This window comes from Taudactylus pleione, unplaced genomic scaffold (assembly GCF_031769625.1).
Source record: "Taudactylus pleione unplaced genomic scaffold, aTauple2 ptg000206l, whole genome shotgun sequence".
Classification (NCBI taxonomy): domain Eukaryota; kingdom Metazoa; phylum Chordata; class Amphibia; order Anura; family Myobatrachidae; genus Taudactylus; species Taudactylus pleione.
In genome coordinates this window covers 4982564-5007097 of record NW_028284608.1, presented here as the reverse complement: position 1 = coordinate 5007097, position 24534 = coordinate 4982564, and the positions used below count along the sequence as shown (strand labels likewise).

At 45.2% G+C, this 24534-nt stretch overlaps 1 protein-coding gene across 1 annotated transcript in view; it reads right to left on the bottom strand.

Annotated features, from left to right (window-relative positions):
• SPTBN1 (spectrin beta, non-erythrocytic 1) overlaps positions 1-23996 on the bottom strand; it is a 187540-nt gene extending 163544 nt beyond the window's left edge. The window contains exon 1 of the mRNA XM_088478000.1: positions 23797-23996. The gene's annotated coding sequence lies outside the window, so the exon portion shown is untranslated. The remainder of the gene's footprint in view (positions 1-23796) is intronic.
• Between the last annotated feature and the right edge of the window lie 538 nt (positions 23997-24534).

Here is a 24534-nt window from a genome sequence, read left to right as displayed (position 1 = left end):
CCGTCACCTGGCCATTTTTATTTTTTTGTTTGTTTATTATTTACTGAAGTAAATAAATCAGCCAGGCTACAAAACATAAATATAAAAAATAATAAAAATATTTTTGTCGAGATGAGGTAAACAGAACTGATAAGAAAATAGATAAAAGTGTAAAATCTGGGTGGCCAAATTGGTCATTAGGGAGACAGCCAAAACAATGTTTACAACCTGCAACATTTTAAAAGGGAATCCTATGGGAATGTACTATAAGTGGCCCTATCAGCCTGCTGCAAAAGAAACGATGAGCTATAAACGGTTATTAGTGAAAACTACCAAATGTTTTTTCCGCATAGTAAAATGTAATAAGCCTCAGAAAACTGAATTGTATGAAAAGAAAAAACATGCGAAGTCGGCACTACCATAACTGACCGATACGTGCGCATCCAGGCATCACCGTGATGCCCAGCAGCGTAACTCGTAGAGTTTAATTTCACCCTGAGAGTCCCTTGTGGATCATCAACAACACAATGAGATCTATGTCAAAATGCAAATTACCACCTTAAAGTAATCAGATGGAATGTTTGTTTGTCATACAAGACAACGGTTATTGATTGAATTGGCCTGAGTGTGAGGTCATTGGTATAGGTTCCAATACTCCCAATGCAAGAATCAGGGGGTATGCCCACTAGCTAACGTAACCATGGCACCAATACCACCTTCATCATCATCTTTGATAAGCAACCTAATTTGCAAATCCATGCCCATTTTACCGTGTAAAGCAATTTAAGTAGTTCCCAAACAATACCCAGCTTACTCCCTTCCGTACCTTTAAAGCGATGCTTCCGTAGCCAGCATTAAGCCACAGCTTGCATGCAATATCAATCCAAACAATAGAAAAGTTAGACTGTAGGACCATAGAAGACTCCTACAGTCTTATATAGACTAATCATGGGGCTTTAAGATGAACGTAACATACCTCTTTATTTACTAAGCCCTTAAGCTGGGTACACACTAGGTCAACCTGCCAACCTATCTAATGATTGGTAAGTGTGTACACACTTACCAATTCGTCTGCCCGATATGCCGGGCTTGACAGCTCAAATGGGCCGGCACTTAAATCGCCCGCCCAGATGAGCTGCCAATCACTGTTGGGTCCCGCGGTATGTGTACGGGCGATAGGCGGGTCGCTTGTACACACCAGCATATGAAAGATATATCTTTCAGATATATTGGCCATCAGCTGTGCTGCACAGCAGCTACGATATTTCTGTGAACGATGTCGTTCAGACACACATATACTGTACAAACCCGGCAATGCACTATAGATATATTGCCCATTCATATGAATGGGCAATATATCCATCAGTGTGTACCCAGCCTAAAGCTAGGTATACACTAGGCGACTTGTAAACGATGCAATGTTGTCAACGAATTTCCCTTGAACTCCCGGGCAAACTATGTAGTGCATACACACTGTGCAATCTAACAAACGACCAAATGATACATCTTGCATCGTTTGTTGGTTTGTTGGATCGTTAACTATATAATATAACCGTATAGCCTGATTGTGCGGTATTGCATACACACTGCATGATGTGAGGGGAACGAGATTGACAGATCTTCCTGCAAGTACAAAAGATCTGAAGATGCGACAGATGACGCCAGAGTGGTGTGCATAGTGCGTACCCACTTGACGTGAACGATTTGTCATTCCAATGTGTCGGAATCGGCCAAATCGCTCAAAATATCGACTAGTGTGTAGGGGTCTTAAGACTCTCGGAAAAAGCATAAACAGTGACGAAGTCATGTTAGTCCAAATTGGATGAGCCAATGGGCTCGATTCAATTCAGTGCAATGCTGTATAGCCCCAGGAGGGAACTCCTGGAGCTATTCAATTCACTGCGCTGTTTGGTCCGACTAAAGGATTTCTTCTCGCACCCCAAGAGTGCGAGGAGAAAGCCTCAAAAGTGGCAGTCACACGGCTGCTTTACTGCTTAGCGCAGCGATAACTGCCGCGCGGTCGGCACTTTAGTCGGAGAATGCCAGTTCTCGCACCTAAACACTCATGTTAAGTCACAAGAACCGGCGTTCTCCGACTTAACTGGCAACCATCGGACCAAACAGCGCAGTGAATTGAATAGCTCCGGGAGCTCCCTCTGAATTGAATAGAGCCCAATGCGTTTCCAATCTAGAACAATGCTTTAATGGCAGTGCCTGAAGTATTTTAGTTTAACGCTTTCACTGGTGTGATAAATATAAACTTGTTTACTTCCTTTCTTTATCCCAGACCAACGAATATAAAGGCCAAGACAACAACATTAGGTAAACAGCCACCTGCATAGATTTCCTGTGCCCTTCCTTCTCTCTCATTACTAAAGCTTTCCAGTACAAAAAGGGCACGTAGCCCAGACTGTTCATTAAAAATAATTTCCGGACTTAAAAAAAATCTTTAAAAACTTGCTTTGTACTTGTATGTTTTTCTAATCGAACTTTAACACTGGTCAAGATGAAGCACCCCACCACCAAGAAGTCAATAGTTTTACAACTGTATTTTTAGTTATTTACATGTCAATGGTTTTTCATTAACTTAACAGCGTTCAGGATATTCGTAAATATTCAAGTTCCTATGCACTACTGAAACCTTAGTCGAAACCTCCGGCGCGGAGTTTATACTAGGGAGTTTCCCACGGTACAACATAGAAGCAAATGGTTGCACTCGTCAGTCCTCTAACTCATAATCAAAACACGGCAAATATTGGAGGATAGAGCTTTGGACTTTATTTTAGTTAAGCCAGTGATACAGAACATATTGCTCCTAAAGGTCTTTACTAATAGCTTTTTTTTGTTTGTTTTCTTGGCTAAATTTAAATATTATTTTAACATAACACCCCCAAGACGAACAAGCATACAGGACTTACCTTATAAAGTCTTCACTCCTTATGCCGGGTATCCACTACCCGACTACATAGAGCGATTGCATGATTACTACATCGTATTCATGCAATCGTGCAGTAATCGGGCACACATTGGGGATGTAAGTGTTGGAAACAACCAGCGATGTACGCTCCCGCTGGTCCTTTCAGACATCAATCATCACCAGAACATGCTGGTCAACCTGACCATAACGTCAGGTTGAGCATGTTAGGGGATGATTGATGTGCCTACACTGAACAACTGATCGCTCAGTGTAGGCACAGAACCAGACTGAAACAACTGCACGATTACAAAGTAATCGTGCCATCGTTTCTATGTCTGCTAGTGGATGTGCCCCTTTATAGTTTCATTTTTTTCAGGGGGGAGTGGGGAATTCAATCCAGCAAAAACTGCAGACATTTCAAGGGAAAAGTTGCCAGCAGGACCCGATGTGCCATTCCAAAACAGCACATCACATCGATGTCGGAAATTGAGTTCCTAGGAGCATATTCAATTGTTTTAGGCACCCATAGCTCTCATCTAAAGTGACCAGGAGCTATTCAATTGTTTTGGGCTCCCATCACTCATTGCCACCTTCTGCTCAATTCCCTCCTACCCCTGAGGAGCGAACAGAAAACCACCCAAAGGAGGGCTTTTGAGCGCCTTAATTCAGGGCTTGATAAATCCCAGGGGCCAGGTCGCCATGGCTACCAGATTTTGCTGCCTGGTTACCAGATTTTGCAGTGAGGGTGGTAGCAGATCCTCATCAGCCCCCACGGAGATTCGTGCCAACAGTATTGCGGCGTTCATTTCAGGCACAGGAGTGCATGTGCCGAGTGTCGTCTGCGGTGACTGCTGTGTCTGTGTCCGTCCGGGCCTGCGCTGACTTCTCCTGTCCGTCCCATCCTACACCGACTCCTCCTGTCCTGTTCTGACCCATGCTGTCTGTCTCAGTCTACGCTGATCCTCCTGTATGTCGCCTATCTCTGGTTGCATAGAGCTCACTGGTAATAGGGTCTATGCATGGCCAGAGATTGCGGAACGGCTTCAGAGGGATAGTGGTATGACCACGAGGGGAGGGGGGTTCTGTTGTACTTTCTGGCACCATTGTTTTATATGAAATGTGATCCGTTATTACTGGAGGGTGGGGGGTGGAGCAGGGGAGCTGTGCAGAGCAGTGAGGGGGGCCTCCGTTTTACTGTATCCATTCAACTGTGACCATTTTGTGGACTAGTATAGTGTGTATAACAGTTGCATAACGTACAGAGCTGTGCTCCTCAATCACTCCTGTAATTTTTTTGGGGGGACAGTGATCTGGCTCCTACACTTTTATCCTGGCTCCTAGATTTTAGAAAAATTTGTCAAGCCCTGACTTAATTGCAGAGCACTCTGCTTTTGGGTGCCGTAACTAGCACTTCACATAGGAGCATTTTGGCTTCGAGCTGGCCACCCAAGCTATTGAATAGCTCCCGTCACTTTAGACGGGAGCTACAGGCACCCAAAACAATTGAATCGCCCCTTAAGAGTTTCATTAAAGTTATGATGATTTTCTCACGTCACTGCTCTGAAGTCACTGATGATCTAGGTCACTGCTCTGAAGCTGTAACGGCCACCACGTCTCCTGGCACTGCCCTCACATCGATCACACTCTGGTCCAGCCTCGTGCCACCACCTAACTCGCATGTCACATAGGGGACAAGTGCTGCTGCCTTTCTGCGACGCCTACAGCATTACACAACCACAGCTCACATACTTTGCGAATACACTTCACATTTTATGTACCCTACACATGATAAACGTGGCCAATAAGTTGTAACCGATTGTAAAGCACAAAGTAATATATGCTGGGGCTATATAAACACCGGTTCATAACACAAATAATAAAATAATCTGTATACTGTTTTATATAAGAATGAAAAATAGCATTACCCATAAAAGTCTCTCTCTCTTTTCACAGTGGTTAATTATAAGAAAGACATTTAAATATATGCAGCAAAGTACGTCCATAACACAGGGCAGAGATTTGTAGGAAATTACTCACATCATTATTATGTCATTGTTTCTGGTGTAGGAAAATCATCTCCAACACATTGCAATGTATAAAGCTCAACTCTTAGGGGACTGAGCCACACCTATCTGTAGCCGGCCAGTGACTACACTCCCCACGTTTCAGCCATCAGTTATGCCTGGAAACAATGTACTAACCCATCCTTAATCTCTGCATGAAGCCCTTTATAATAAAATAAGAGATGCGTCGACACCGAAACACAGGGGGTCTTTGTAAGTCACAGAGCACTGGGAAACAATTGTCCTGAATATTCTAGCATGAGTTATAGAGGAAGTGTTTCACCCGCTGCTACAGAGTTAAAGCAATCGGTTCAATCTCCAGTTGCTGTAGAACTGCAGGACCAAGCATGCCCTCCTAATATACACTGGATCATTTTAAGACTGCTGTTCTGGAGTAATACACACAAGCCAAAAACATGACAATTTTCTGCTATGTGGCTAGCTGAAACCTGCGCTACCGCCTAGCAAAATATATTACCACACTTGACCCCCCTGATGTAGATGTATGTGGACACATTTGTATAAGGTAGCATTTCGCATGCAGATACAACCACAGTCACACATAGAACATAGACATGCCACATTTTAAATCTGCTACCTATTCACATCACTTTGCAAATAAGACACATTTGAAGGTAAAAAGTCGTACGAAGAGACGCTCGGCGCTACAGAGTCACGGAATTGCGCGAGTAGAAGGGCTGTTTTACGCGCAAGGAGGCTAGATGTATGTGGACACATCTGTACTTTAGTGGTCTATTATTAACATAGTATAAAAACAAATGTATCATCGTGTTATACAAACGTTTTAAAAAACTTTTCACAAGAGCCAATGTTTCTAGTCATCATATTACAATTGAATCAAACTACAAACTAATTACGACAGTTGCTGTTCACAGCTGTAACGCATTTCACCCCTAAAGAAAGACGACGCGTAGAAAAATATAAACATATCGGTTTGTAATTGCTGCCCTGGTCCTACCTGAGACAAGTTAATACAGTCCGTCTGCAGTGTACATTAGTTTGTAAACCAAATACAATGCATATATAATTTTCACTGTATAGATGCATCTGGTAGAATTACAGGTGGATGACTATTTTTTAAGATGCCTTACACACACTTGCAACAGTCACATTTGGGAGCATTGTAGCAAGATTTTTCGGGTTCCGTGTTGTTACATGCTCCATTCATTGCGTTGAATGAAAGATGAAAGCATAGAGGCCAATAGAGTAACTAGCAGTGACCTGCAGACCTCAAGTAAAACGTATTTGTTTTGGAAATGCTGTTTCTCGGGCATTTGAACCTGCAGTATTAAAACGCAAGTGTTACCCCACTGGGTATCTGGCCTAAGGCTAGTAGCCACCAGCTTCTGACGATCATTTATTTAGTACATTCTATAAAATGATAGGTAGATGCCAATTGGTTGCTATTGGCAACCCTCTTCAGGTTCAATTGGTGCCTATAAATATTGCAGGTTGGGTACAAGATCCCAGCACACACAATAACGGCGCCCAGTATCCCATTTGGTTTTAAATATTGACACCTGTAGGTAAGTACTTGAATCCTACTCCTAACCCTAAACCTCCCTCCAACCCTGCGGCCTAACCCTCCCCTCCCACAGCCTAAACCTAACAATCCCCCCCCCCCCCCGCCCACACATACACACAGCCTAACCCTAATCCTTATCGTCGGGATGTCAGCGGTCGGGAACCTGGAGACGGAATTCTAACTGCTGTCGGGGTTTCGGCGCCAGCGGCCCGACTGCTGGGATGCCAGGTAAATCCCAATATGGCGATTGGCTGAGCCGCTTGAGCACCTTGCTGGATGCAATTAACAGCCCACAGTTCAGTTTCATTTACTAAAACTACCATTTGCAGAAAGGAGTATCTTTTTGTCTCGCCCACCCACTTAGTTATCCTTCAAACTTCTCCAAAATATATATTCTGACAGATACTGAATGACAGAGTGCCAGCATAACAAGAATGCAAATAAAACACTCACTCACTGTTTTCTTCTCCGCTGTATTGCCATGAAAAGCTCTGCATTCCTGCACACCACCCATACTCACAAACGAAGCTCACTCACCCCTAACTATTGGCTGGGCTCCCTGTCTCACTCGTCTGTCGTGGTCCCACGCACGCCTCCCTCCCTCCCGCTCCAACTGCTGGCTATTATTCCCACAGCAGGAACCACAGGAAGCCAGCAGAATCCGTAATGGCAAGGGTGTGGCAGGCGATGGGGACATTTAGCAGGGACGTCTAGCTAAAGCATATCGCACCTTACTGCTGGCACATCAAAGGCGTAAGGTGATGGAGTGTGTGTGTGTGTGTGTGTGTGTAAAATAGTATGCAATACAGGTGGCTGCTTATTTACTTCCTCCCCATGTGTGAAATTAAAAGGCAAGGAAAAAGATTCAGGACGCAGCATAGTACGCGGTCACGAAACAGCGGGACCTGCAATTAGTCCGTGAGAGGGACACGTGTGGCCTCATGAGTTTATTCGCTTGACCTATAGCAGTGGCCCCCAATCATTTATTAATTCTGCTTCAAACTCATTCCCCCCCCAAAAAAAAAAACAATATAAGAAATAACACAAATCACTCTATAAACATAATGAATAATTCTCTGAAGGCACTGTGACAACAAAACAACATTGCAATTGGACTTCTGTAGTTTCCCATGTTCATTCTCAATTTTTGCAGCTGCTGGACGCGATTTCCTGGAAAAACACAGACCCACAAACTCCCAATAGACAGAAATTAGGCTTAGGATTTTGCTGCTGTCCATGGTTTTAGCATTCTAATCTTTGCTGGATAAATATAGGCTGCCATTCAACTGACAGAGATAAAGCTGAGTATAGGAAATGGGGGCTATGGATGAAGGCACTCCGTACCGATAAAGACTGAACAGCTAACCCATTAGGGTTGCGGCAGGGGCAGCCTAGAGGTAGCCTAAGTGTCCCCACTATAAATAATGCAGAAAGTGTCTTCATATGCTCACAGCTAGTGCATGTAAAATAAAAAAATAAAAAACAGCATTATCCCATGGAACGAAAGATCGAAAGATTAAACTTCAAAAGGGATCTGTGAACAGACAAATGTAAATTGCTCTTTAGTTGCTCATACTGGTCATTCAAGTATCCAGCAGCACTGGTGTACTAGCAATACTGCAGAGGTAAGGGAGCCTCGAATCCAACTTGCAGACCGGCCTCTCTGATCTGGTTGAATTTCGTCAGCACAGAGTGTGGGACATGCACTGCACACCACTCACCCTGCTCCCTATACACTCTGCATATCTTTGAGCTGCTGCAAAAATCACTGAAAAGATGGCGCTGGTGCTATTCTTCTGGATAAATGCACAGATGAGAAATCGCTAGGTAATTGTGACTGCTCCATTTTCCCAGAAGTGCAATAGAATCTTGCACAGTGTCAAAGTATTCACAGCACACACACACACCAGCGAGTGGGGGGAGAGGGCCTCACGGAGACTGCACACAGGCCTCCCCTCCTCTAATAACAAATATGGGTGCACCAAATATAGGGCCCGATTCATTACAGATCGCTATTGCGATCGCAGCTGCGGTTACTAACGCAGTTCTGCTGCAAAAAATATACTAATGTATGCAACTGCTCACCCGGCATAGAGGCGCCCACTACCGCTTTACCACATCCGTAAGACTTCGCAGTCCTGCGTATGCATCGGTAACATCGGACCCTCACGCAGAATTACAGCAGGTCTGACCTGTCCCAAAAGAATTGCAACTCTAACCACAGGCAGCGAGTACTCAAGCTGCGAATGCCATCGCAGTGACTAATTTATGCACGACCAGGGAACAGCGTTCAAACGAACAGACAGGCCTGCGTTTCTCCAACCACTCCCCCATCACCACCCCCCAAACGCTGACATCCTGTCACTCACTCTGCGATTGCTTCTCTGTGTCTGTGTGCGTGATCGCAATCCATTGGCCGATCTGCGTACGGTGTTGCAACTGCGATCTCCGTGATGAATCGGGACAATAAAATCAATGGGCTTTGAAGCAACCTTTTTTGAAACTTTCCTTTATCACTTCCAAGATCTACTCAACATGGAGGCTGTGTATTGGGCTCTGCACACGGTACGCTACATTTCAGCTGTGTTCAGCAGCTGGTGCAGGTTGCAAATTACGACTAAAATTATTGTCTATGGAGGGGTTGTCAAGGAATTTGGAAGAGCGGACTGCAGGAAACCACATTTAGGTATGTTTATGAGCCCAACACCGCATTACGTATCTCCACAGATGAGAACTCAGGCATGCATGCATATATATATATATATATATATATATATATATATATATATATATATATATATATATGTATATATATATATACACACACACACATATTTTTTTTATATTAAGCAGCGTACCGCAGACACAGCCATACAGTACATTGGTTCACAGCCAAAGCCCCTTCAGATGTCGCAATTTTACGACAACATAATTTCTGCATAGATAAACTCCTCTCTGCATCCATCTCAATTGAGAGAGATAACATACAGTATGGAAGAACTAACCTTTACTGTGTTTGCTGCAGCCATTAATTAATCCTCCGTTATTTCAGTACTTCGTACATTCCAAACCCTGATGCCCGTATTTAATTTTGCTGCATTGAATTAGCAGCTGTATTTTGAGATCTTCTCATTCTTACTAATACATTATATGTTCTCATATTACCGATGCCTCACCAGACATACAGGTTCGGTACGGAAGAAAAATGCTGGATTGACCATTCTCATGTACAGCTTTTACTGGAGTACATTGCTCGCTCTTGTATACATGTCTCTCACCTTCAATCCTTTTTATCGCCAAGGGGCTCAATTTAATGCGAATTGAATAGCACCGGATCGGAGAAAACTGCTTGCGCAATACCATTTTCCGCCCTTAGCGTCACGGAAACCGCATCGCAACAGGCACTTAAGTCAGAATGCCGGTTATCGTGACTACACGCCATGTTTAAAGGCAGGAGAACGGGCATTCTCCGACATAGCAGCGCATTGAATTGAAGTGCTCTGAGAGCTCCTTCCTGGCGATATTCAATTCACGTTGAATTGGAGAGCCCAATGCAAGCTGACAAAGAAAGAAAATATTTACTCTAAGCAATAAAAACTGGACTGAGTTTTAAGCAAAGTTTTTTATTGTGTATTCTCCCCAGTGACACACACACAGCTTATTTTTTATTTTCCCCATTCTATTCCATCAATATTAAGAGATGTAGGGATGATTTTAAGGTATGCAGTTGGGAAGCCGGCGGACGTAATCCCGACAGCCGGCTTCCCGACTGCTTAATCCCGGCAAGGGTTAAACGACAGGCGTCTAAATCTAGACACCTGTAATTTTACCGACGCCAGGAGACCGGCGCCATGCATCCCAATCGAATTCGATTGGGATGCCGGGTGCCGAGCACGGACAACTGAGAGGGGGGGAGTGAGGGTTAGGCACCCCCCCGGGAGATTAGGGTTAGGCTAGGGGGAGGGAGGGTTAGGCAGCCATGGGGGGGACTTAGGGTTAGTCACCCCCCCCCCCCCCGGGGGACTTATGGGGGGCATCCACTAGACGATAAAGTTGAACGATTGAACGATAATGATAAAATCGTTCGATAATCGTTCAAACATCGTTTGAACATAGTTTGCAAATCGTGCAGTAATTGTTTCTAACGATGTACGATGCGCGCTCCCGCTGGTCGTTTGATAGTCTCCTCCATCGACTGAACATGCAGGTCAATTTCACTTGATTGCTTACAAATCATTTACGCTGAACGATCAAACGATGAACCACTATCTGCCCACTATAGCTGAAAGCTCTCAATCACAGATTCAAACAACATAGTTAATCGTTAGATCGTTTGCACATTGTTCAGAGTGGAAGATCATATTTCAAGGGAAACTTCAAGGGAAAATCGTTAAGAGGTTGGACAGGGATAAAATCGTCTAGTCGATGCCCCTCATTAGGTTTAGGCAGCGGGGAAAGGGGTGGGGGTGGGGGGGGTTTAGGGTTAGGCACCCCTAAGGGAGGGTTAGAGGGTAGAATAGGTTAGTGAATAGTTACCTGGGGAAAATCGGGATTTTCATCCTTTCATCCCCGGGATTTGAACCGCCGATTTTAAGCAGGGTGTCTGCAGGCTTGATGATGCAGAATAGCATAAATAAATATATTGCCAAAATATAGTTTTGCAGAAGTAATAAGCAACTAGGAAACCCTGCTCCGCTCTAGATCAAACATTGAAAACCTAAACAGGTTGATAATTATATGTTTGAGGCATCAACCTACCTTCCACAGAGATGTCCTTAATGCTGGGTACACACTAGCCGATTTATTGGTCATTCAATTGAACAGCCGATATATATCGTGGACGCCTCAGCTAGTGTGTACCAGCGATATGTCTGTGAACGATGCCGTTCACAGACATATCGCGTCGGCTGTGCAGCAAAGCAGATGACCGATATATCTGCAGATATATTGGAGCATTGTGCTGTGTGCACCGGCGGTCAACCGACCTCCTGCACACTTGCTGCAGAGGCCGCCGGTGACTGACATCACAACTGGCCGGGCACATGTAAACACCCGCCCAGTTGTGACTTCAGTCACCACATCAGCCAGACGGCTGATCCATCATCCACGTCTACCCACTTTAACTCTCTGCAAGCTATAGTCTGCTAGTACAGCATCACTGTTTATTTTGTCTCTACATTATAACTCCCTTATCTCGTCCCAAAACTCTTACAATAACAGGATTTTGGCACTTACCGCTAAATCCCTTTTTCCGATTCCACAGGGGACACTGGAGTCTCAGTACAGTGGGGTATAGATGTGGGATAACCGGGAGCTGGCACTTTAATACATTTGAATAGTAGCTAGCTCCTCCCCTCTATACTCCCATACAGTCTAAATAAACTGTACTTGAGGAGAGCTGGAAATAGAATAACAGAGGAGAACTAGAACATACATAAACAACAAGCAAATATGCAAACAAATCAAGCAGACCTTGAAGAAAAACTTGACCGTCCACACCTGGCAGAATAATAACAAATGCAGGTGGAACAGCGCCGGGTGGGCGTCCAAATGTCCCCTGTGGAATCGGAGAAAGGGATTTAAACGGTAAGTACCAAAATCCTGTATTCTCCTTCAACCACTAGGGGACACTGGAGTCTCAGTACAGTGGGGATGTCCCAGAGCTCACATCCTGGACGGGAGAGCGCTGAGAACCCTGCAAAACAGCACGGCCATACTGTGAAGCAGAAGCCACAAACGTGTCAAAACTGTAAAACTATGCCGGCCCGACCAAGTGGCCGCTCGACAAAGCTGGATCATGGAAACGCCGCGGGCAGCCGCCCACGAAAGACCCACCGAGGGATACCCTTCTTTCTTCAGATAGCACTTTCAACAGCCACGCCATCAACGAAGCCGCTTTAAGTCCTGATAAATAAACGGACCCTGTTGCAGTATATCTTCATGCAGAGGAAGAGGCCACGGGTCGTCCATCAGTAGAAGACATAGGTTGGAATACCAAGCCCATCTGGGCCAGTCTGGAGCCACCAACAGAACCTTTACCCCTTCTCGTTTGATTCTTTGCAGCAGACAAGGAAGGAGTGGGAGTGTTGGAAACAGGTAGACAAACTGAAACCGCCAAGGAGCTCTTAGAGCATCCACCGACACTGCCTGTGGGATCTCTTGTCCTGGAGCAGTAACGTGGTAGTTGATGGTTCAGTCTCGACACCATAAGATCTACCTGAGGGAGGCCCCAACGCTGAATCAGTTGTTGGAAGACCTGCAGATTGAGCATACACTCTCCCGGATGAATGTCCTGTCGACTGAGGTAATTTTCTACCCCTGGTACGAAAATTGCTGATATCGCTACCGCATATTCCTCTGCCCAGAGAAGAATGCGGCTTAGCTCCCTCATGGCGGACCGACTCTTGGTACCGCCCTGTTTGTTGATGTAGGCCACAGCCGTGGCATTGTTGGATTGCACTCTGATGGCCTGGTCCTTCAACAGAGGATGTGCCACCTGAAGAGCATAGAACACGGCCCTTAGCTCCAGAATGTTTATGGGCAGTACTGCCTCCAGCCGAGTCCAGCGGCCCTGAAAGTGTCCTCCCTGAGTCACTGCCCCCCATCCTCTCAGACTACTAGCGTCTGTGGTGAGGAGAATCCATTCCCACAATGAAAACCTCTTGCCTGCCAATAGGAGAGGAATTCAGCCACCAAAGGAGATGTCCGAGTCCTGGGTGACAGTTGAACTCGCTGGTGAAGGAAGAAGTGGGACCATGACCACTGAGAGAGGAAGTCCAGTTGGAATGGACAGGCATGGAACCTCCCGTATTGGATGGACTCGAAAGACGCAACCATCTTTCCCAGAAGGTGAATACACAGGTGCACTGACACCCTGCGATGACGCAGTATCAATCGCACCATGTGTTGGATGGAGGTGACTTTTTCCTGCGGAAGAAATACCTTCTGCTCCACTGTGTCCAAAATCATCCCTAGGAAGGCAGACGCTGTGTAGGCTGCAGATGAGATTTTTGACAATTCAGGATCCATCCGTGTTGCAACAGCAGATTTCTGTGTTACCCGGATGTCCTGCAGTAATTGAGAGATTGACGGAGCCTTGAGGTGTAGGTCATCCAAGTAAGGGACGATAGTAAAACCCTTGTATCCAAAGAAGGGCTATCATTACTGCCATGACCTTCGTGAACACTCTTGGTGCTGATGAAAGACCGAAAGGTAAGGCCTGGAATTGAAAATGAGAGGCCCGCACTGTAAACCAAAGGAATGCCTGATGAGGAGGCCAAATGGGAATGTGGAGATAAGCATCCTTTATGTCTAAGGATACAAGAAACTCGCCCCTCTCTAGGCCTGCAATGACTGATTGCAGGGACTCCATCTTGAACTTGAAAGTCTGCAAATAAGGATTGAGATGTTTCAAGTTCAGAATGGGTCTCACCGAGCCGTCAGGCTTGGGAACCACAAACAAGTTGGAATAAAAACCCTGCTGGTGGATAGGGACATGCACTATTACTCGAGAAGACAGTAGCTTTTGTATTGCCTCCGCCTGTATAGGAGGCAATACAAACCCATGCCGGCAAACCAGTTGCGAAAAAACGAGGAGGCGGCTGGATCTGAAAATCCAGCTTCAACCGCTGAATAATGATGTCCCGGACCCACGCGTCCTGGCAAGACTTGATCCAAACTTCCTTGAAGTTGCAAAGACGAGCTCCCACCCTGGGGTCCACCAGGAAAGAAGGGAGGGCATCATGTTGGAGGCTTAACTGAAGCCTTATCCTGCTGGGAGGAGGAAGGAGTGGCTCTACCCCTGCCTCTGGGAGCACGGGTGATAGAAGGAGCGCCTCTGCCACGGCCCCTGAATCTCCCTGGAATACGAAAGGACGGTTTCGGCAAAGGGCTTCCTGGGTGGAGTAGCAGCAGATGGGAGATAAGTGGACTTACCATCTGTGGCTTGAGATATCCACTTATCCAGTTCCATTCCAAACAGAGCTTCTCAGGTGAATGGAAGCACTTCAACGGCTCTCTTGGATTCCGCATCCGCCTGCCATTGTTTGCAGCCACAGAGCTCTGCGGGCTGAGACAGCCAAGGCCAAGGATCTACACGAAAGACTACAAATATCCTTAGAAGTCTTTCCAAGAAAAGCAGCAGACTCTGCAATCTGTTCCGCTAGAGGAATCAGATCCTCCGCCGGAGCCCCAGTCTTAAGGCCCTCACAGCGAGCTGCGTAGCCCATGCTTACACCGCCTTGATGACCCAACAGCTGACTAATGCGGGTCGAAGAGACACCCCTGCTACAGTGTAAATTGACTTCAAGGTAGTTTCTAACTTCCGGTCAGAAGGCTCCTTTAAAGACACTGCCCCTGGAACAGGGAGCACTGTCTTTTTTGACAGACGTGACACTGAAGGAGGTGTTTTGCATAAATGCCTTTCTGCAGGAAAGGGATAGTATGATAAAAGCTTCCTTGAAATCTGAAATCTTTTATCAGGGTGTTTCCACGCTGAGGTAAGGATCTCGTCCAATTCCTCAGACACTGGAAAAGAGGATGCCAGTCTTTGCTCTTTATTAAAGATAGACGGCCTAACCTCTACAGGATCCCTGTCCTCAACATGTAACACCTGGCGTATCGCTGCAATCAGCGCCTCTACTCCCTAATATACAGGCTCTGCCTCCTCTGGTGCCTGTTCCTCTATAATGTCCTGTACCTCCCCTTCCTCCATATCAGGCCTGTCGTCCTCTTCCGGATCATTTCACATAAGAGGATTCGGTATAAGTTTCCTGGTAGGGACACTAGAGGACGATGCCACGGGAGGAACCTGGGCTGACATAACCCTTGTGAGCCCTTCTACAGACCTGGCTGAAGACCGCGCCGAGTCTGGTTCAGAGAAGGCAGACCTTTGAGATCTTTCAACCTCTCTCTCCCTGCGAGAAGCTTCTAGCTCTGTAGTCATTTGAGACACGACTGATGTAATTTGATCAGTCCATGAATTTTGTATGGATGCTGCAGTCTGTGTCTCTGAAACACACTTCCCACACAACAGTGAACTAGATGATAGTCCCTGTGTAAATTTATCTGCACAATTCTTACAGGAGAAAGTTTTTTGTGCAGCCTTAGACCCCTTAGATGACATTCTACCACTTTACTGTACACAGCACATAAAGGAAAAAGGTAGTGATACAGACAAACACCACACACAGACTGTTTGAATAAGAGAGGAGGCATAGAGGGAGATTATGCTATCAATCCCAACCAACCAGCTCTGCTTCAGAGACCAGTGCTATTAACACAATATAATGCTGTAATCACTGTGTAAAAACAGTCCAACCTGATCTTCACAAGTCTATCCCCACTGTGCAGGCACAATCTGGGCAGACAGATCTTTTTCTCTGTGTGTGTCAGCAGCCTGTGTTTGTAAAATGGCCACCAGCCTCCTTCTGGAAGCACTGGGGCTGCTGGGAGGCAGAAGCAGAACTGTGTGTTAGGCTCCGCTCCCTCCGTTCTTGCTGCTTTGTGTTTTTAATGCCCGTCTGCCATTTCCTCCTGGTCACCCTGCTACTCAGAGTGCCAAGAGTCACTAACCTTCTGCTGTAAATATGCTGCTGGCGGCGGGCTTGCCAATGGGGGAGCGCGACGAACGCCGCACGCATCGCGTCTGGCTATCCCCCAGAGACAGTGGTCTCTGTAGCTGAAGACCCCAGCGCGCACTGCAAGCAGCAGCGGTGAAGTCTCTCGGCAGCACCAACGTAGCAGACAGGCAGGGGCAGTGAGCTGCCTGTCTGATCCTCATGCTGATCGAGGAACCATTGATTTCTAGCAGAGAGCTCTTGTATGTGAACAGCTCCCTTGGCACAAAATTTAGACTGACCTGTAGGGGAGTATAGAGGGGGAGGAGCCAGCTACTATTCAAATGTATTAAAGTGCCAGCTCCCGGTTATCCCACATCTATACCCCACTGTACTGAGACTCCAGTGTCCCCTAGTGGATGAAGGCGAAACAACATGATAGTGTTGGGTAGAACATCATTGGGGAGTGAGTCTCTGGTTGCAAGATGCCTTAAAGCAAATGGCTATTCTCACTAATTAAGGAGGGTGAGACTGTAAAAAAAATAAAATAAACAAAATTAGAGATGTGCAGTTCGGTTTTACTCGAATATCTTCAGATCTCAAAAACGGCATCATATTGGCTATCCGGCTGTCATGTGTTTTGGATAGCCAATAAGAGAAATACGAACTTGTGCTAATTTAGCGATAAGAACCGAATAAAACCAAATCCGCACATCTGTAATCAAAACTGTGTGTTTTTTTCCCCCAGATGTTTAACAGTAGTACAGCTGACAGACTTGGGAAAACCAGAACACATGGGACCTCTGAGTATGTACTATGTAAGTTTGAGGTCATGACACCGTTACTTCATGTGTCGGTATATGGGACCAAAGGAAGAACAGTATCTCATTGCACATAGTCTGTAGGGCGGAAATGCAGGCTGCTGACCAAATACAGACAGCACTGAGTGGGTGTGGGAGAGGGGGCGCGGGATTACTGATTGGAGCATGGTGTTTGGTAAAAATGTACGATTTTTTTTTTTTCTAGTTACTGTTAATCTGGATCTTTTTGTAAAAAAAAAAAACAGTAATAAATTAAAAAGCTTTAAGGAAGCGATGGGATTGGACTTTCTATTATTTCACAGAAAGAATCAACTAAGTATAGATGGTAAATCAGCATGGCTTGGTATTTAAGCAATTCAGATGTCAAGTAAAATGCACTTAAAATAGAAGCTATAAGTTAAAACAGAAGAGGAAATTGGATACTAGTACTGTAAAACCAAGAATGTGTTTAAACATATATAAAGAAACATACCCAATAATATACATTATATTAAGCATTCCATCACCACAAAGTTTTTATTTTACATTTTGTTTTAATAGGCTCTGGAACTTGTATTAGTGCTCTTTTCATAAAGAATACAGGAGACATTAGTAAAATGTATTCATTCCTGTAAATATATTTCTGTAAGTAGCACCTAGCAATGTCAAAATTCCAGTGTAAACAGCTTGTTGCCCTTTATCAGTTCCCAGGTTCCTAAAGGTGCCTACACATTTGCCGATATTTTACCCGATTTGGCAGATTACGATGCATTGGAACGACAGATCGTGCAAAATATGCCCAAATCGTGAGTCCCCCACTCACGATCACGATGCGTGTCCCCGCTGGTTGTACATCGCATCGTCAGATCTGCCAATCTTGGACACAATGTACTGGAAAAAGTCTGGATGCACGATAGATCGTGTGTAAATTGGACACTTTAAACACCAAATCATGTGCAGAGCTGCCGGGGAGGAGGAGGAGGAGTTTCAAGGGAAATCGTACACATCGTGGGATCGTGATCACATCGCCAAGTGTGTAGGCACCTTAAGGTTTCATACTTCTTGTTTTGTTTTTTGTTTTTTAATATATCAACACATAGGGGGATATTCAATTCAGCGCAATGTTGAATAGCCCTGGGAAGGAGATTCCGGAGCTATTCAATTCACGCGCCGTTAGCCCGACTAAAAGATTTCTTCTCTTTTATTAATGAGATCCCAGAACTACATTTTTTAAAGTATCTGTAGATGCCAGTAGCAGTTTTACGGTGCTGTATCATATCCACATGCAGTTGCAGCAGGGAGAGTGCAGCCTGTGGTTAAGCCAAGGCTCTGTGTGCACTGATTGTGGCAATAAACAACTCGGCAGACAAAGTAACACCAAACTGCGTCAGACACTCACAATGTTGTTATCAGATATATCACATGATGGGCAGTAAACCACAACACAAACCCAAAATATATTTAGATTATTAAAAATGGTGCAGACAAATGTAAAATAGTGCCACTGTGTTACCAGTCTGCTACCAGACACCATATAACATGCAGCTGTCAATAACATTTGCTTTCCCCATACTGGAAGTGACATCATGGTCAGAAAACGTTCTGTGTCTGGAAATCTAGGTTACATTATACTAGGACTTTTCAACTTCAGTCCTCAAGTATCCTCAGCAGGTTGTGTTTTGGGAAATTCCCTTTGTAAAAGTAGGGAGAATAATTACTGATCGAATGAATCACATGCCAACGATTCAGAAAAGCCTGAAAACATGAGCTGCTGAGAGTACTGTAAGAACTTCCACGCATGCATGCCCCACTACATTCTAATGCTGCAGCATAGCAGGAACAGAGTTCCAAAATAGTAAGAAAACAGTTTTGTACTTATGTAAGGCCTATTGGTGATACCCCTCTGCCCGCCCTTCTCTCTTACTAGCTCACCATGTTATTACACCTTTTTATATATTTTTCTTTACTCTAGAGCAGCAGTTCTCTACTCCAGTCCTTAAGTATCCAAAACAGGTAATATTTTCTGAATTCCTTTAATCATTCACAAACGGGTTTTTCTATTTTGCTGGATGAGTAATTATCAAGTGTATCCGCTAGGCTGTTTTAGCGTGGCGCCGCGCCCTGCCCTATGTCTAAAGGGCAATAAGCACCTTGCCCTTCGGCGCGGCGCTGTGTCCTGCGGGTGGAGAAAACTGCGGTGTAGCAGTCACTGCCGATCAATGGATGCCGGGCGCATGAGCCCAGCAACCATTTACACTGAGAGCAGAGCTTGGGGGCAGCCCGGAATGTCCTTAAGTGCCTGGTATGCCCTCAAGAGTGACGAAAAGGGTACGCGTCTTAAATACACGCCCATTTTCCTTGGTGATGCCCTGTTTTGGGGGCACGCAGATGTGCCCTTTCTCTAGGCCCGGCACCGGACCTATAGTGAACTCTATTATCCTACCTGTTTACACAGAAAAATCCTGAAAACATAACCAGTCGGTAGTACTTGAGAACCACATTTCTAGAGCAGAGGTTCTCAAACTCGGTCCTCAGGACCCCACAGTTCACGTTTTGCAGGTCACCCAGGTGTATTCATTACTCACTGACACATTTTAAAAGATCCACAGATGGAGCCAATTATCTAACTTGTGATTCTGTGAGGAGACATGGAAAACATGCACTGTTTGGGGTCCTGAGGACTGAGTTTGAGAACCTGTGTTCTAGAGCAAGGTTGCCCAATTCCAGTACTCTTAGTACACTAATACTGGGTACACACTGTACAATATATTGTTTGCACAGCCGACAAACGATATTTCGTTCAGTCCATCGGCCAGTACGTACACACGATATATCCGTGAACGACATGCGGGCGACCGTCCCACTCATATGCTGGCAGCAGGAACCACAGACAATGACATCACCACTGGTTCCTTTAACCAGACATATCGGTCGGCCAATTGGTAGGTGTGTATGCACAGGCACATAGTTACCAAGTTGGTCGGTCAAGTGTGTACCCCACATAACTGTATGTTTTCACAATTTCTGACAGAATCACAGTGAAATAACTAGTATCATCTATATATATATCTATTATAATGAGTCAGTAATGAAACCACCTGTGCTCAAGCACGGAAAATATCCCACATCAGACTAATTTTACACCTTCAGTTAAAACATCTAAAATCAATGGTTCTCAACCTGAAGTTGTCCTAACAAGTCATGTTTTGACGATATCTGTCTGTGGAAGCAGGTGGGATAATTACTGACCCAGCAAAACAGATTAACTCACCTCTACATGATTAAAGATATCCACAAAACATGACCTGTTGGTGGTAGTTGAGGACTGCAGTTGGGAAACACTGCTCTAGATCAGCGTTTCCCATACTCTGTATTCAAGGCACCCTAAAGGCACATATCCACTACACGATATAAATGGATGGGTGAACGATTACGACATCGTTATCGTTCATTAATCGTGCAGTGAATATGCCTTCAACAACCAGCAATGCGCGCTCCCGCTGGTCGTTGTCGGGATCAGTCATCACCTGAACATACTGCCCAACCTGACGATATCGACACGTTGTGCATGTTCGGGGATGAGGGAGGGTGCCTGCACTGAACAACATATTGTTCCGTGTGGGCACTACACAGTATAATGAACGATTGTACAATAATGTCTTTAATCGTACAGTCGTTCATTACCCGTGTAGCGGATATACGCCTTAACAGTCCAGGTTTTAAAGGAAATCCAAGCTTTAGCACAGATGCTCAAATCAATATGACTAAGGAACTAAAAGTCACCTGCACTAAAGCATGCCTTGGCTTTTAGGGCGCCTTGATGACCAAATTTGGGAAACACTGGCCTAGATTAAAGTGCCACTGGTAACCATTTTTGGCGGGTTCAACTTATATTTAAGACCGTCTACTAAAAGGGAATTTGTGCCCAAAGCCATTTTCTTAAATACTGGCTTAGCCCACAAACTTAACATCTCCACTGTGAGAAGGTAACAGATGCACCAAGATCTGACAAGACATACGGTAGAGATCACAAACAATTTGGTTAAGCTGGCCATACACCAGACCAACTTTCATCCAACTAGTTGGTTCATCGCGCTGAAAAGAATAAAGCCCATTGTGATTAATGATGCAGAAATAAAACCTGGATGCCCGTGGTAATGCTCTAGACTGCTGCCCATCAAATAACCTGAGTCATCATATGCCCGAGATTGCTATTGGAACAATTCCAAACAGCAGGGATAAGTATTTAGCATGGAAGCCCCACTTCACAAATGCCGTTCCCAGGCGTAGAAAACTATTTCCACACTCACTTGTGGACATCCCATTTTCTGTGAAATTATTAATACAATCAACATATTTAATATAAATCCACCATGGTAGTATTCTGTTGAAAATCTAAAATTGACGATGTTAAAAAGATGGAAAACCAGAAAAGCCACACCATTAAAGTACAATGTCTAAATCAATTCAGTACTCTTGGGGAAAATACATTTTGTAAATTAGGGTGTAACAACAGTGCATAACCAATCTGGACTAATATACATCACCATGCAAGGGACCCCAGATCACTCCAATGTATTAAAGCTGGTTATGGCAAATATTTCCAAAACGCCTAAATCAAAATCAAATGAGGACTGTCCAAAATGAGGACTACTTTATTGCCATAAATAATATCACATAACTTTTTTTTAATTAAAACACAAAAGATATTTGCTAGGATATATTTACATTCAAGAATAACGAGCGAATATCAAGTGATTTCGAAATTGTGAATGCTCCATGTAGGCTAAATGGAAGACAGATAGATAGTCATAGATAGTGTTCTATATCTATCCTATCTAAGGACTATCTATCTATGACTATCTAAGGACTCTAGTGCAAAAGAGAATATTTACAAAAGGTCTTCCATAATCTTTTGTTTTTCCTCTAAATAAACTCTATATGAAGGTTAGCTCTTCTTTCATATGGAATGTTTGTAAGTTGCCCCAGGAATTCCAGACATCCTGCCACGCCTGAGAACTATGCCATGCATCCACTACTTCCACGCAGGAATGAGTGCCTTACATTCCGGCACTATAACGCAGCAGGTGAAGAGTTTCCACAACATCTCTAATGATGGAAAGACTACGAGGTCTGTGACCAAATGGGTTTCACTAAGTCAAATACAATAGTTCCCCAGTTTAAGGAGCATAAGCAGCTCTGAGCTGGTACCTTGCCGAAAACATCAACTTAAAACAATTATCTGGACGCAAATGAGGATGTGCCCTAGGGAGTGTAAGCCTCTTGGTTATACAAAAAAGTTTCCCAATGGAATCTGTATAAGGTGAACATATTAAATCTCTGCATTTATCGTTTAGATGCTAGAATACAGAAGTGGACAATAAATATAGAGACTTTATTACCCCCAAAGCTGCTACGTCCAATCAAATGTTTTCAAACTTGTCTAGTAACTAAGTCAATTCGACCGCCCAACAAACTTGCACCAATAATAACCGCAATTACTATTAAAAGTCCTATACTTGCAAGATCGACTCCTAACACCTCCTGGAGTGAACGGGTTAATGTGCTAAACCTCAAGGCTGAAAGCATCTCCATTTGACCGCATTAAATCTGCAGAACTGTAATTAACCACCCCCATTGCCTTCCTTCCATGGCAGCATGACAAGCAATGGGCTATACACAAACACAACTACCATTAGAACAAGTGCTTGGAGTTTAGAGCAGTAAATCAAGCTGTGCCCGGTGGGTGAAGCATTCTTGATCAAGGGAGGGTTAGAACAGCCTGTATTAATCCCACCTCCCATCCCGGGGTGGGGTTGCGATGGGCACCACAGCCTATACCCGTATGTAAGCAGACAGGAACACACTGAGGTTTGTCAGTTTGCTGCATAGTGCTGCATCATTCTCAGCAGTAGCGGAGGGCGCATGAGAAAGGCTGCGTAACTGCATCGAATGTCAGACACCCCCCAGGTGGATCCTTCCGGGACAAATACATTGGAAGGTTGACATGTTCCCACATTAACGCACGCAGTGCCAGGGGAGATGGTGCCACTGGTATGCACAGAGCGTGGAGGACCTTGCAGGAACACTGGCGCACAGGCAGACCTCTAGAAAGGACAATGGGGTCCACCTGTTCCAAACACAAGACAGCTTCACATCAAATCACTATGCAGAATCCTTGCAATTAAAAAGAAAATACAACTAAGCAGGGATTAGGCGAGGGAGGTAATATAAAACCATGGCAATGATTCAAGAGTGGAAAGCCAATGCACACAAAGAAAAAAATGTGGGTGATATATATATCTATCATACACATATAGACACATATAAGTAGTATACCTACAAAATTAGAGCAATATGAAGAAAGCATGAATGATGCATCAACATTGATTTCTGCATAATGTGTGTGGTTTCTATATTTATATATATATCTCCTTATTGTATAATACAAGGCGGAGGGACATCATACACCCAGATGTGTAGTATTGCTGGGAGACATACACTGACTGGGGAGGGCAGCCCATTCCCATCCATCCACATAGGACCACGCCTGTGTACAGCCCTTGCACCGTTATCCAGCAGCCCTGGCACTCATGATTTTTAATTTTTCCCCATCTGAACCCCCCCACCCAGAACGAATCCCCCTCTGAGGGAGCAGCACACGGTGGGATCCCCCCACAAGCCCCTCCCTGACATCTTATCACCCCCCCCGCCAGTCACCTCGGCAGCGCAGGGAGAGGGTTCTGCTGCAATGCAATGATGCAGAGGCTGCAGGGAGCCTCCATGCTTTCCCGGTGTATCCGCAGTACCCCATACACACCCCTGTACATGCAGTGTGCACCGACAGCACCCACTGTCCACAACACGGTCCCCCCCAGCTCCTGGCCACTTCTCCCATGCAGAATTCAGGAGCCCGGGAATAACGCAGGATTACCTGGAGTGCTGCTACTGCTGCGGGGAGCCTGTGGGTGTAGGACAGCCGCTGGGTACGGAGCACGGATGGAATGAAGGGAGTGACTGGGTGATTCCGCTGCAGCTCAGACACAGCAACAGCTGCACTGATTCCTCCCGGAGAGGGGCGGGGAGGAGAGGCAGCAGCAGCGACCCCTACAAGATGCCGTGGGGTACTGCACCACCGGCTGTGCTGCTGCGCTGAGGTGAATGCACCGCCCTCCCGCCTCCATCATCATCAGAGAGCTGTGTGCTCCACCCATCCCCCTCACTGAGTCCAGATACAATAGCAGCATGCCTGGCAGGCTTTGCCCATCCATTTCACTTCAGCAGTAGCCTGCCCTGCATATTACTAGGGAGAGAGGACCCTCCATCACAGTGCAGCTACCTGCAGCCTGCATATCACTGGGGACCCTCCATCACAGTGCAGCTACCTGCAGCCTGCATATTAATGGGGACCCTCCATCACAGTGCAGCTACCTGCAGCCTGCATATTACTGGGGACCCTCTATCACAGTGCAGCTACCTGCAGCCTGCATATCACTGGGGACCCTCCATCACAGTGCAGCTACCTGCAGCCTGCATATTACTGGGGACCCTCCATCACAGTGCAGCTACCTGCAGCCTGCATATTACTGGGGACCCTCCATCACAGTATTCCAAAAAGTAAATGGCAGAATAAATATGAAATATCACTTTATTTATGTTTAGATTGTTAGAC